The sequence below is a fragment of a genome, unplaced genomic scaffold (genome assembly GCF_019419815.1).
Source record: "Pyrus x bretschneideri cultivar Hongxiangsu unplaced genomic scaffold, Pyrus_bretschneideri_v1 Contig12, whole genome shotgun sequence".
In the NCBI taxonomy this organism is placed as follows: Eukaryota; Viridiplantae; Streptophyta; class Magnoliopsida; order Rosales; family Rosaceae; genus Pyrus; species Pyrus x bretschneideri.
In genome coordinates, this window is record NW_025999413.1 from 4,623,391 (window position 1) to 4,635,337 (window position 11,947).

General features: G+C 34.7%; 1 long non-coding RNA gene across 1 annotated transcript; it reads left to right on the plus strand.

Moving 5' to 3' along the window:
* Positions 1–6,754: 6,754 nt before the first annotated feature.
* Positions 6,755–7,885, plus strand: LOC108867273. The gene is made up of 2 exons (XR_001953246.2): positions 6,755–7,245; positions 7,660–7,885. It is a non-coding gene; the product is annotated as an uncharacterized LOC108867273 (long non-coding RNA).
* The last annotated feature ends 4,062 nt before the right edge of the window (positions 7,886–11,947 follow it).

The following is an 11,947-nucleotide window of genomic DNA, read 5'->3' on the forward strand; positions in this document are numbered from 1 at the left end:
TAACAAATTTTTATTAATTTTTTGTCCACATGTCTCAAACATTATATTCGTATCAACAAAGTGCAGAGTCAACGTTTGTTACGTCAGTATTTAACAGAAAAATTGATAGAAAAGTTGACGAAGGTATTACATTGCAATGAATTCTTAAATTAATGTATGATACTGCAATGTTTAAAAAATAAGATATAAGATTGTTATGCGATACAAAATTAAGGTAATAAAATGTAATTTACACTATTCCTTTAAACTGGGTATTAGGACGTCTCTTGAAAGCTTTATGCTAGTTCTCAAAACTTTGCACGTTGAAGGACAGAAATATCCAGATTTATGGATAAGTATCCTTTCATCCATCATTAGTGGCCAAGCAGCTCCAATACCTCATCCTAGTAGGATTTCGAAATCAAATCATATGCAGCAGAGAAATGAAAGCCAAAAAGAAGCCTTTAGGGCAGTTTCACTATGAAGGATTTTAGTTTGGGAAAGGGTTTGGGGCAGTAACTATTCATGTGAATAATGAACTGCTTTAACCTCTCAAAAACACTCTTCATGCACCCATTTTGAACAGTAAGCAGTTAATATTTACAATAGTTATTGGTTTTCATGTATGATTCAATAATTTAATATTTATTCAACTAGAATAAGTTGATATGATTGTGTCACATGTCCATATTCTTTTTGCTCAATAATATTAAGGCATTTGTGGTGAATAATGGTTTTGGTATCTATTTCAAGATTATGATATTTTTCTAGAAATGAAACAACGAGACGAATCAAATTCATCATATCGTCACTACTGAAGATGAATATTGGCATTTTAACTTTCGTTTAGAGGGTTAAAAACAGTTTTTTTTCTTTTTTTAATTTTATATTATTTTATGCATATTTTTGGTACTTTTATAACTCACATCATTAATTTCTAATAACATTTTCGGTGTCTATGCTTACACTATGTGTCCATATCAATTAAAATCTTGCTGAGATTTTGGAAAAAGATTTGGAATGTAGAAAACAAAGATATATAAACTTGTAATAGAGTTTTGGTGTGAGGAATGAAGAATATGATTTAATATTTACAAAAAGAAATAGGTTTTTAAAAGTGACTTTTTCCTAATTTTTAATGATTTTTTATCAAAAAAAAAAAAAAATCTTAATAGTTATATTGACTTGTGAAGATCCGTATTTTAAAAAATTATATATATTTATTACATTGATATTTGAAATAATTTTATCAAAATTATACGTATCACTTTCATCATATAAGTTTAAAACCTCCACAAATCCCTCTTGTACGTGCGTGATATTTTTCTTGTAGTCTTCAAATTGGATTGGTTATCCAACTGTACAACCCATCTACAAACGAGACTAGGATTCTCTCTTCTCTTTACAAACGAACAAGATGTCACTTGCGCTCAACTGTAGACCTCTAATTCATTTAGTCATGTGTCAATCCATAAGTGTGCCACTTACATTACTTAGCCCACTATCTTTCTGCTGGACAGATATACGTGCAAGTTAACATTCGTCCTTATATTGTGTTTTAACTTAGTTCCTAAGTCTAGTGGCCGACCCTTATGCAAGTGTAACTAACTCAAAAATAGAAATCCACCACCAAAAAATAATAATAATAATAATAAATAAATTAAATTAAATTAAGAAAACTCATAAATGTAAATATAAACATTTTAGTTGGATTTATTTGTAGGATTCAAGATCATAGAGTGGCATCTTTTTACAAGCTTCTTAAAAAGTAGAAATCCAAAATTAATAAAGATCACATAGGAACTTAAACCGCGTTTTCTGTTCACACCGAACATTCTTCGTCCATACGTAGAAATAAATATGTCGATAACAATTGGAACACTAGCAAGCAAAATACTTGTAATAACAATTTATGGTTTTCCGTCAAGCGTAATGTAAATAGCACAAGAAAAGACAAGCATCATGGAGGGCAATACATAAACAGAGGGTGGAAAGGCTTATTATCATTTTTGTAGGCAAAGATCTGCATAATTATCTCCATGAATAACGTGGCGTGAGAATCTCCAAAAATATGCATTACTGAAGTGGTAAAAGAAAAAAGTGAGAATATTGCATTTGAAACTATAAATGTGGTGAATACCATTGTAGTTAAGAATGTAGAAAGACCTATCATTTCATCATTTCCATCAAGAACTATAAATGCTGCAGCAAACATTATGGTGACAATAAGCTCACCTACAACTGTAGAAGAATTGTTGTTTTCTTCATTGAATTTTCTACCTCATTCCCCATTATTTTATGATTCTTTGTAAATACTTCTTGTGGTGTCATATTATTTTTGTTTACATATTTACAATCCTTAGGACCAAGAATGCTCTCCACCTCCTACATTTTTGGCATCAAAATATTTTTAGAGATGTGACTGTGATATCCGTATCTCCTCATGTCCTCATGTAATAAATCCTTGAGCAGTTTGCCGTCTGAAACACCACATAACCCAAATCATTAGTTAAGTTGCACATAGGATGATAGTCATAGACTCATAGTATGTGCAAGTAATGACTTCCCTTTTAATTTCAAACTTTTCCTTGTGCAAAAAGTTTTTTATTTATTTTTAAGGAAGTAATTTTTGCATTTTTGTTAGTTTTAAGAATAAATCAAATGACAAAAATAAGTGAATGAGTAGGAGTAAATGAGAGTGAACTATAGCCACCAAAATATATACAAACAATATATAAGGAAAATAATATATATATATATATATATATATTGTTGTAAAAACGACGGTGTGTGCAGTGGAATAAATGAAACAAGACACAAAATTTACAAGGTTCCTCTACAGTCAATGCGACTAGAGTACGTCCTCGGGGCAGCAGTGGTGCTTTCATTATAATTTAGAATAATAGAAGCACAAAAATAACTCTCTCTATTATCTCCTCTCCTCTTCCTCTCTTTTCTCTCTTCCTCTTACTTCTTCCTTTGATGTTGTGTGGAGTTTGTATTTATATAGAAAATAGGAGTCATAGGAAGCAAGCTTCAGTAGACAGTGAAAGGGCAACTTGCCCATTATTTAATTATATCCACTGTTCTACAACATTCCCCCTTGGATGACCACAAGTCTTCGATTGACTCGTTGAAATCTGGATCTATTTTTGGATGCTCCTCCTGATGAGTAATACTATATATGTTGTGCTTGTTGACTTTCCACAAGCTTGTTCTTCAACTGGGCTGGAGAGCCTTCTGGTTTCCTCCAAAGGTCTGAATTTACTTCATTTATCTAGAGCTAAATTTGATTCAAGGGTGGTGGAGAACAGAGGTCGAGATGCTTTGTTGAAGATGCATTCTCGGAGATGAGGAAGAGTTAGGTATTCTTGCAGGTTTGCCTTGTTATGGAGAACAGAGGTCGACATATATAGGGAATTCCCAATAGTAAGTAGTGGTGATGTGCCTTTACTCTTGTCAGCAATTGTGGTGTAATTAGAATGATTTACGCGTTTTCAACTTTGTCAGAGATCTTTGACAAAGTTGCACATAATATCCGAAAAGCTGACATTGTGTTTGAAAAGTATCAAAAAGCTTTATTCAGGAAAATCTGGCTTTTGAAATTCGAAGAGCGGTGCCTCTTTGATCTCTAAACAAGTGGCTTTGTTGCCTCTTCTTTTATAGAGACATCAATTGTGTTCAAGAGTATGCTCAGAAAGTTGCTGCCTGTAGAAATTTTCCCCTTCTTGAACTTCTGAGATTTTATTTGACCTCATTTTGCTTTCATCATTTCTGAAAAATGACTTGCCTATCTAACATTTGCTTAGATTTAAGTCTTATGAGTGATATAGACGAGCCGCGTCAGGATACCGTCTTTCTTATCTTCTAGTGGTCCTTTTACAGTTGAGGACTTTGTGATGAAGAATAACATAACCGCTACAGTGGTAGCTAGGAATCTTCTCACTTCAAAGGATAACAGAATCCTTTCAAAACAGTCTAATGAGTCAGCCGTTCAAGACTCCTTGGCTATCAGTGTTCAATGTATGGGCTATGTATCCAATATGGGTCAACCTCTACTTGCTCAAACTTGCCAAGTTAAATCATTGATGGTTGATGTGGCAAGTCTTAGACAAGAGATCAGAGGACTCAAGCACGAGAATAGAGAATTGCACGTGCTTGCCAATAATTACTCAACGAGCATGAAAAGAAAGCTCGACCAGCTGTTAGAATCCAAAAGTCGGATTCAAAGTGATCACCAAAGATTCGTGGCTAGATTCCGAAGGCAACTGATGTCTTCCTCTTCTGGTGTTTTGCCAAGTACTGGGGTGCCGCACGATCAATTTCCAGTGCCTTCCCCTTCTGGGGTACTGCCGAGTACTGATGATTCACATGAGCAACCTTTGTGAAGACCTCATCCTGTTTGTTTGTTTTAACTTATGTATATGCATATATCTGTAATTTCTTGAAGATATTAATAGATAAGCTTTATTTCATTCATTGTATTGTGCTAAATACAATAAAATATATACTTCACTAAGATGTGGTAATTCTGGACCAAATATCAATTTATCTTTACCCTTACGAAGATAAATGATCATTCGTAGTGTCTACATCATTTGAGCATTCAACTCATAATCTTCAATCCATATGATTTTTTAATACCATAAACATCATGGATAAGATTTGTGTTAGCATATTGTTCGATCTGCAGCTCGAGACAATATTCCTCTCAACACTTTATAATCTTTCTTGACTCTTCAGGAGTTCTAATTTAATGCCATTGACTCTTGCGAGAGATTTTAGTATGTTGCAACAATATCATAATGATAGTACTCACTAAGGTAATTTATATCATCCATTGGTATTGAGTACATAATTCATGCTTTACTCTTCAGGGGCTTACTTCAAGCACTTTGAATCCTTCAAGGATTTTCCTTTGGAATTTATACAAAGCAATTTGCTCCCATGTATACTTGAGGGATTTACTTATGGAGATATGATGTGGGCGACTCACAACCCTTCGTATATAATTCTCCATTCATATGAACTCGTTTACAAGAGTATAATTTCAGGTTTCAATTAGTAACCTTGTGTCATATCATGTGAGTGTATTTCACTGTATTACAAATGTCCATACGTAACCTCCTTGATTTAACATGTTTTGGCTATTTGTATTATATTAAAGTATATAGGTCCATTTTTCCACGTTCTTACAAAATTCTAATGGAATTGTCTTTCTCCATTTTTGGCCAATAATTTTTGTTAACGAAAATGAACAGGACTTAATATCAACACAACTTATTGATGAATTTAGTAGCTACTTATAAAAACTAAAATTACCATTGGTTATCACCAATCCGTGATCCCATATTCTCATGTGCATGTGCATGCATAAAAGCTTTTCATTTCTTTTAGATATCCATTGCCTCTTCAAGCGCGTTACATTATCTCTTCCAAGATAGTCGTAATTTAGAGAATATGGATCATAATCTCCTTTTGAGCATTATAGAGTTTGGATTTTAATCTCCACTTTCAGGAGTTGAGTCAGTGGAACCTATACGTCTACCATGCTTCATGCATGAGGCATCAACATTTCCATGTCTGCGGATTATCCTTTCTGGGACGTATATCTATGCGGCGATCATGCTTTTGGCATGCAACAATTATGCTTCAAGAATGCAATAGTTCAGTAGTGTTATATTCTTCTTCTTTGAAATGACTAAACCTTTTGAGTCTGAAGGTCTGCCACGTTTCAGGCGTGCAACAGATAAATCATTTGCTGCCTCACTATATTGTCCAACGACGACATCAATTCTTGTAAGCACATTTGCAGCAAGTATATATGATTTCCTCACTTTTGTTGCATCATCAAATGCATCTGGCATTTGATTGATACATCGTTGCATCATTCAATTGTTCTTACTTCATTTTCATGTTGATTACTTCATGAATCAAAATAAGACAAATTCTCTTCGTTCTTCTGGAACAGTTTTTTCTCATCATTCTTCTGGAATGATATTTTCTCATCGTTCTTTTGGAATGATATTTTCTCATCGTTCTTCTGGAACGATATTTTCTCCCCCTAACGGCGGGAAAATTGTCTTATGAAAATGACAGTTTGCAAACCACATAATAAACATATCCCTAGTCAAGAGTTCCAAATATTGAATGATAGATGGTGTTCAACATCAATGCCCAATCGGCGATGATGCCTCATTTCAGTACGTTGTGGTAGTGCAATAAGCATATAGATAACACATCCAAAAACTCGTAAATGTATAATGTTTGGCTTGTGCCCAAACATGAGTTATACTAAGAAGTATTGATGGTTGGCAAAAGGTCTCAACCGAACTAATAATGCATCATGTAAAATAGCATGTACCCATGTAAAAACTGGCAATTTTGTTTTCGTGAGCAGAACGCGGATAATCAATTTCATCTGTTTAATAAATGCTTCTGCTAAACCATTTTGAGTATAGACATGAGGAACTTATGGTCCTTATTTAATAATTTATAGACTGAGATTCTTATGGCCTTTATTACAATTAAGTTGAGGCACTGCGACACTTCAAACTTACTGTACTTATTATGTACTAATCTTGAGGATCAAGGGATTTCATGCCCGATTTTTTGTATGATGGAACTTCGGGTCCAATCATTTTATATGATGAGGATCAAGAAACTGCAGGTTCTGATCTGATCAAGGAATTTCAGGTCTTGTATATACTCATCGTAACAAAAGATAAATACAATACGTAAATTAAAGCAATAGGTGGTAATTCCAGCTATAGTAAATAAATTGCATTTAAGTAAATAAAGCTTATGACAATGTCTTTAATTCAACACCATTCACATAAATCAAAACTTAAATCAGTAGGCGGTAAAACCGTCTATGGTAAATAAATTGCTTTAAAATAAATAGAATTTGTAAAATGATTTTAAGCTAACACCATTCACATAAATAAAAGGTATCATACCTTTGTTTTTATTTTTATTTTTATTTTTTTTTATGTCGGCACCCTTTCAAACCTTTTCTTCCTTTTTATTTATTATTTCCTTGGTGATGATGCATCATGTTCCCTCTTCCTTTTTTTTTTATTATTTATTTTCTTTGTTATATTTTCAAAAAGTCTCATTGCTTTTGCCTTATCCTCTAGCTCCTCCACATAATACTTCTTCCTCTGCTTAGAAAGCTGAGCACTTTCTTTGTTTCTCATCAGTCTCGCCTTCCTCGTTCAGCGGTGTGCTCAGAGGACATATCAGCAATAAAAGAAGGAACAACAGGTGCACTGCCCATCCTTCTTTTGTTTCATACCCTTTATTTTTATTATTGTTTCACAGTTCGAAGTCATTTTAGTTACCCAGGAAATAATAGTAACAATAAGTTCCAATTGGTGTTCCTCCTCCGGTGAGTTTCGAAAAAGTCGAAACGGTTCCCATAAGTTTTGAAGTTAATAGCGTCTGCAACTTTGAGAATATCAAACTGTTAGATTTAGTTCAAATTTTAGTATGATATGGATAAAAGGATACTGAAAAACTTTCGTGAAGAAACAATTTCGATCTGAGTTACCGAAATGGAGTTTTGGTACTGATAAGGTGCCTGTTCAATTTTCTGCGGAAATTGGAAATTGGTTTGGTATTTCAGGCATCTGCGATGATTGCACCGTTGGAATTTTCTGAAAATTTGATATGTTGTAGGTACTGGGCAGATGAACAATTTTGAAGAAGAAAGTATTTCAATCCGATCTTTGCAAGTTGGAGTTCTGACGCTGTTTACATGGCTGTCAAATTCTCTACGAATTTTGAGTCTGTACTCTTTTGCTTCTGCAAAGGATGATATACAATCATACAACATCATATATATATGTGCTTCAGGAAAATCAGTAGTACAAAGATTTTAAGATGAAATGAAAAGATTTTCTTATTTGTGAGATTCCAGGTGACAGAGGTGAACATAATTTGTGACGTTGTGCTTTCCACTGACACAAGAGCTTCTCATGTTGATAACATGTTGTAAAATCGACGGTGTGTGCAGTGGAATAAATGAAACAAGGCACAAAATTTACGAGGTTCCTCTATAGTCAGTGTGACTGGAGTACGTCCTTGGGGCAGCAGTGGTGCTTTCATTATAATTTAGAATAATAGAAGTACAAAAATAACTCTCTCTATTATCTCATCTTCTCTTCCTTTCTTTTCTCCCTTCCTCGTACTTCTTCCTTTGATGTTGTGTGGAGTTTGTATTTATATAGAAAATATGAGTCGTATGAAGCAAGCTTCGACAGACAATGAAGGGGCAACTTACCCATTATTTAATTGATATATATACGGATCAGGATCTTCATTGGTCATTGGATATATATACGGATCAGGATCCTCTCCTAAGCAAATGGTGAGGATTCTCTTAACCAAGCTCATCGGGCCGTTCAAATTTTATCCAACGGCTATAAACATGGGACTCCTCTAAAAGTTATAATAATTATAGCCGTTAAATAAAATTTGAACTGCTCGATGAGCCTGGTTAAGAGGATCCTCACCATTTGCTTAAGAGAGGATCCTGATCCTATATATACCTACTAAATATATATACACGCACATAGGGGTAGATGTACATTGAGAGTCCGGAAACAATATATGTGAAGTTTTTTGAGGACTCTTTGGATGTTTGGTATGGTTTTTTTTTTTTTTTTTTTTTTTTTTTTTTTTTTGTGTCTACCAAGTGATTGATAGAATGTCAGCTAGGCATTTCCCAACAGGTTGTGTCGAAAGCACTCAACAAACTCTCTCGATATTACTCATCAGATTGCTTCGGCATATATTGGTATCTGTTGATATGTGTCCAACATGGTTTGGCCGACACAATAAGCCTATAAATCATTTGACGAAATGCCTCAATGAATAAACTAAAAAAAAAATTTGCGCACTTCACGCTCTAGTTTCTATTTAAAAACTTTTACTTTAACACTAAAACCTTCCAAAATTTGAATCCTAGATTCGCTAGTACACACGCATACTATTATTTAGAGAATATATATTACAACAACAAGAAGTAAAAAGAGGATTGTTCTTTGCTTAATTAATACACACAAGAGTAGCCACATCACTTTTTGAGGAGGAATCCTCCACAATCTTCAAGGGACAAGGATTGTCTGCCCTCTCGTGCCCTTTTGTTTTATGTGGTCACGATTAAGCCACGTCAACATTTTATATTTTTTTTTTATAGAGATAATAGGACAAAAATGAATAGTACTATAAAATGTTGACGTAATTGTACCACTTTTCTAATAAAAATGAGATCGACTTGTATTGATGATCCTACCTCTACTAAAAAAAAATAATACACTTATAAAAAATGTAATACTTGTAGCATTACTTGTTTCACATTTGTGAGATTACTCGTTAATATATCTAGTAACTACAGTACTACGCATGTCAAACAAGCAAAGGAACTGGGCTGTAAACAATGGAAATGTAATACTTGTAGTGTTACTCGTTTCATATTTGTCAGATTACTCATTAATTATATCTAGTAACTACAATCTACTACGCACGTCAAAAAAGCAAAGGAACTGGGCTGTAAACAATGGAATACATATGTGAACATATAATTCATACAAAAATTGGAACATAGATGTGAACATTTCCATCAATAGGAATATAACTGTATGTCGGTTTAAAACAATTTGAGATTGTATTGGGTTTGGCTCGTGTTTGATTTGTCACACCTCGGCTCATGATGATCGGTTTTATGAGAAACAAGCCATGCTTGAACATTGGTATGTTTGAATTATAGTAGCTTGTATTTGTTATGAGATAACCTGAACTGGATTCTATTCAAGAAGTTTATCCATCCACACCACACATTAATGGTGGTCTGATTGCCTTTCATATATAGCTCGGTATCACATAATGCGACAACGTACTTTTAACCCTTATGTCAAACGGCACGCCAAATCAAAGTTAGTGGCCCTAAAGAGTGCATCTGTGGGAGCTCGAAGTTAGATTAGCCAGTTAGGTGTTTTAAATCTTTGATCACTTTCCACTTGACCAACCCATTGGGGTTATCATATTCAAAATTTTACTATTAAACAATTATGTTTACTTTTTTTCCTTAAATTAGATTTGACAATATTCAGTTCTGCTTGTTTTTAATGTGGAGATCGATATCATGTCCCCTCATCTTCTTGTATTTTTAAAGAAACTACAGGCATGATGACTTGGCCTCCTACTGGTTTCCAATCATCAAAAGTAAACACGTTTATATGACTATCTTAAAGTGTATGTTCGGAAATTTTGTGTTATAGTAATTGTGTACTATTTATTATTTTATTAAAATGCGTTGTCCATTTTTTATTTTTTTTTTGTCAAAGGTAATTTCATTACCGTTAAACAACAAACTTAATTACATAAGGAGGCCCAAATATAAAAGATAAGCACACAACAAAATAGGACCCCAAAAGTAACCCAAACCGAGTTTTGAGACCAAAACAGAGAAACCACACACACTCCGTAGAAGCCTGCCACCAGCTGCGCAACGGAACGCCGCAATCCACGACCTCAACTCCCGCCTGAAATCAAGCCGAGCAAAGCCCCATCAGTGGAAGAACAGAAGACTCGATCATCCTCCAAAGAGCACCCTAGAAATTGCAGCCACCAATCAAAGACCCAAACAATGGAAGCTAGTGGGAAGAAGCAACCCACAAGCAACAGTGCCAACTTAGGCACACAGATGGAAGGAGGTGGTGCAAACACCCGAGCCGGAGCTCTACGCACTCTCCAAGAGGTGAGGTGGAAGAGAATCGGGAAGAGGGATGGACAACAGAGAGGGGAAGGAGAGGGAAAACGGAAAGGAAATAGGAAAGGGAATGCAACGAAAAGAGGAGAAGCATGAGGGAGGATGGACAACAAAGAGAGAAATGAGGGCTGAGGACAGAACAATCAAAGGCAAGAAAGGGTAGAGGAAAGGGGCGAGCAGGCCAAAAAGCAAAGGAAGAAGCAGACTGAAAAGAAAGGAAGTAAAAGGAAATAGGAAAGAGAAGGAAAAGGGGGACTGCCACCGACCCAAATCATAACTAGGGTCGGCGGCAAAGAGATTGCCGGAATCGGGAAACTTTCACACACCGGTGAGAAGAACTTTCACGAAGGAAATGGCTCAAAACAACTTAAGCTTGGTATCAAGCTTGAGTTTATAGGCTAATTCAAGCTCAGCTCGATTCAGAAGAAAGTGAAGCCTGGCTTGAGCATAAAAAAAGTTAAATAAACCAGGAAATATGGAATGAAGATGTTCATATATTTTGGTAGTACTATTATGGAACAACTTACCAAGGCATTAACAAAAACTAAATTGCATTGCAGACATGTAAAATACCTGAGGAAATGTGATGCGTGAAGAATCAAGGAGTCTCAGGGAGACAAGGGATATATCACTTGAAAATCACTCAACTAGGGGCAATAGATTCGCTCGATGTCACTAATCATAGATTCACTCATATGACCAAGCTAAACGCTTGATTTAGAAGGAAGAGACATTTATTCACTTCAATTGCACACAGTAAATACATCTTTCAATTCATTTAAGTCTGTCTAAACTTACATATGGAGCCCTTTAAATAGGAAGATATATTTCATTGATATAAGAGATAATTAAATCTAAAGAAAACATAATACAGTTACAATGCAACCTAATAAAAACCGTGACTTTGATAAATGAGAAGCCACCGATATCCATATTTAATATAGGGACCATACTTATATTGTAATGTACTGCATCGTATTCATCTTCTTGAAAAACTCTTCCTCAAGTTTTATTTGAGTAAACTTCAAGCCAAATTGCGTAGTGTAGCAACTATTCTTTCTTGCAATGCTTTGTTTTCTTCTTCGAACTTGCTAACAAATTTGTTGCATAGAATGTACGGAAGTTGGCAATCTCTTGAACTCAAACTATATTATTAGGATACCCAAAGAGTGCAATTAAAATTTAAAACACTTA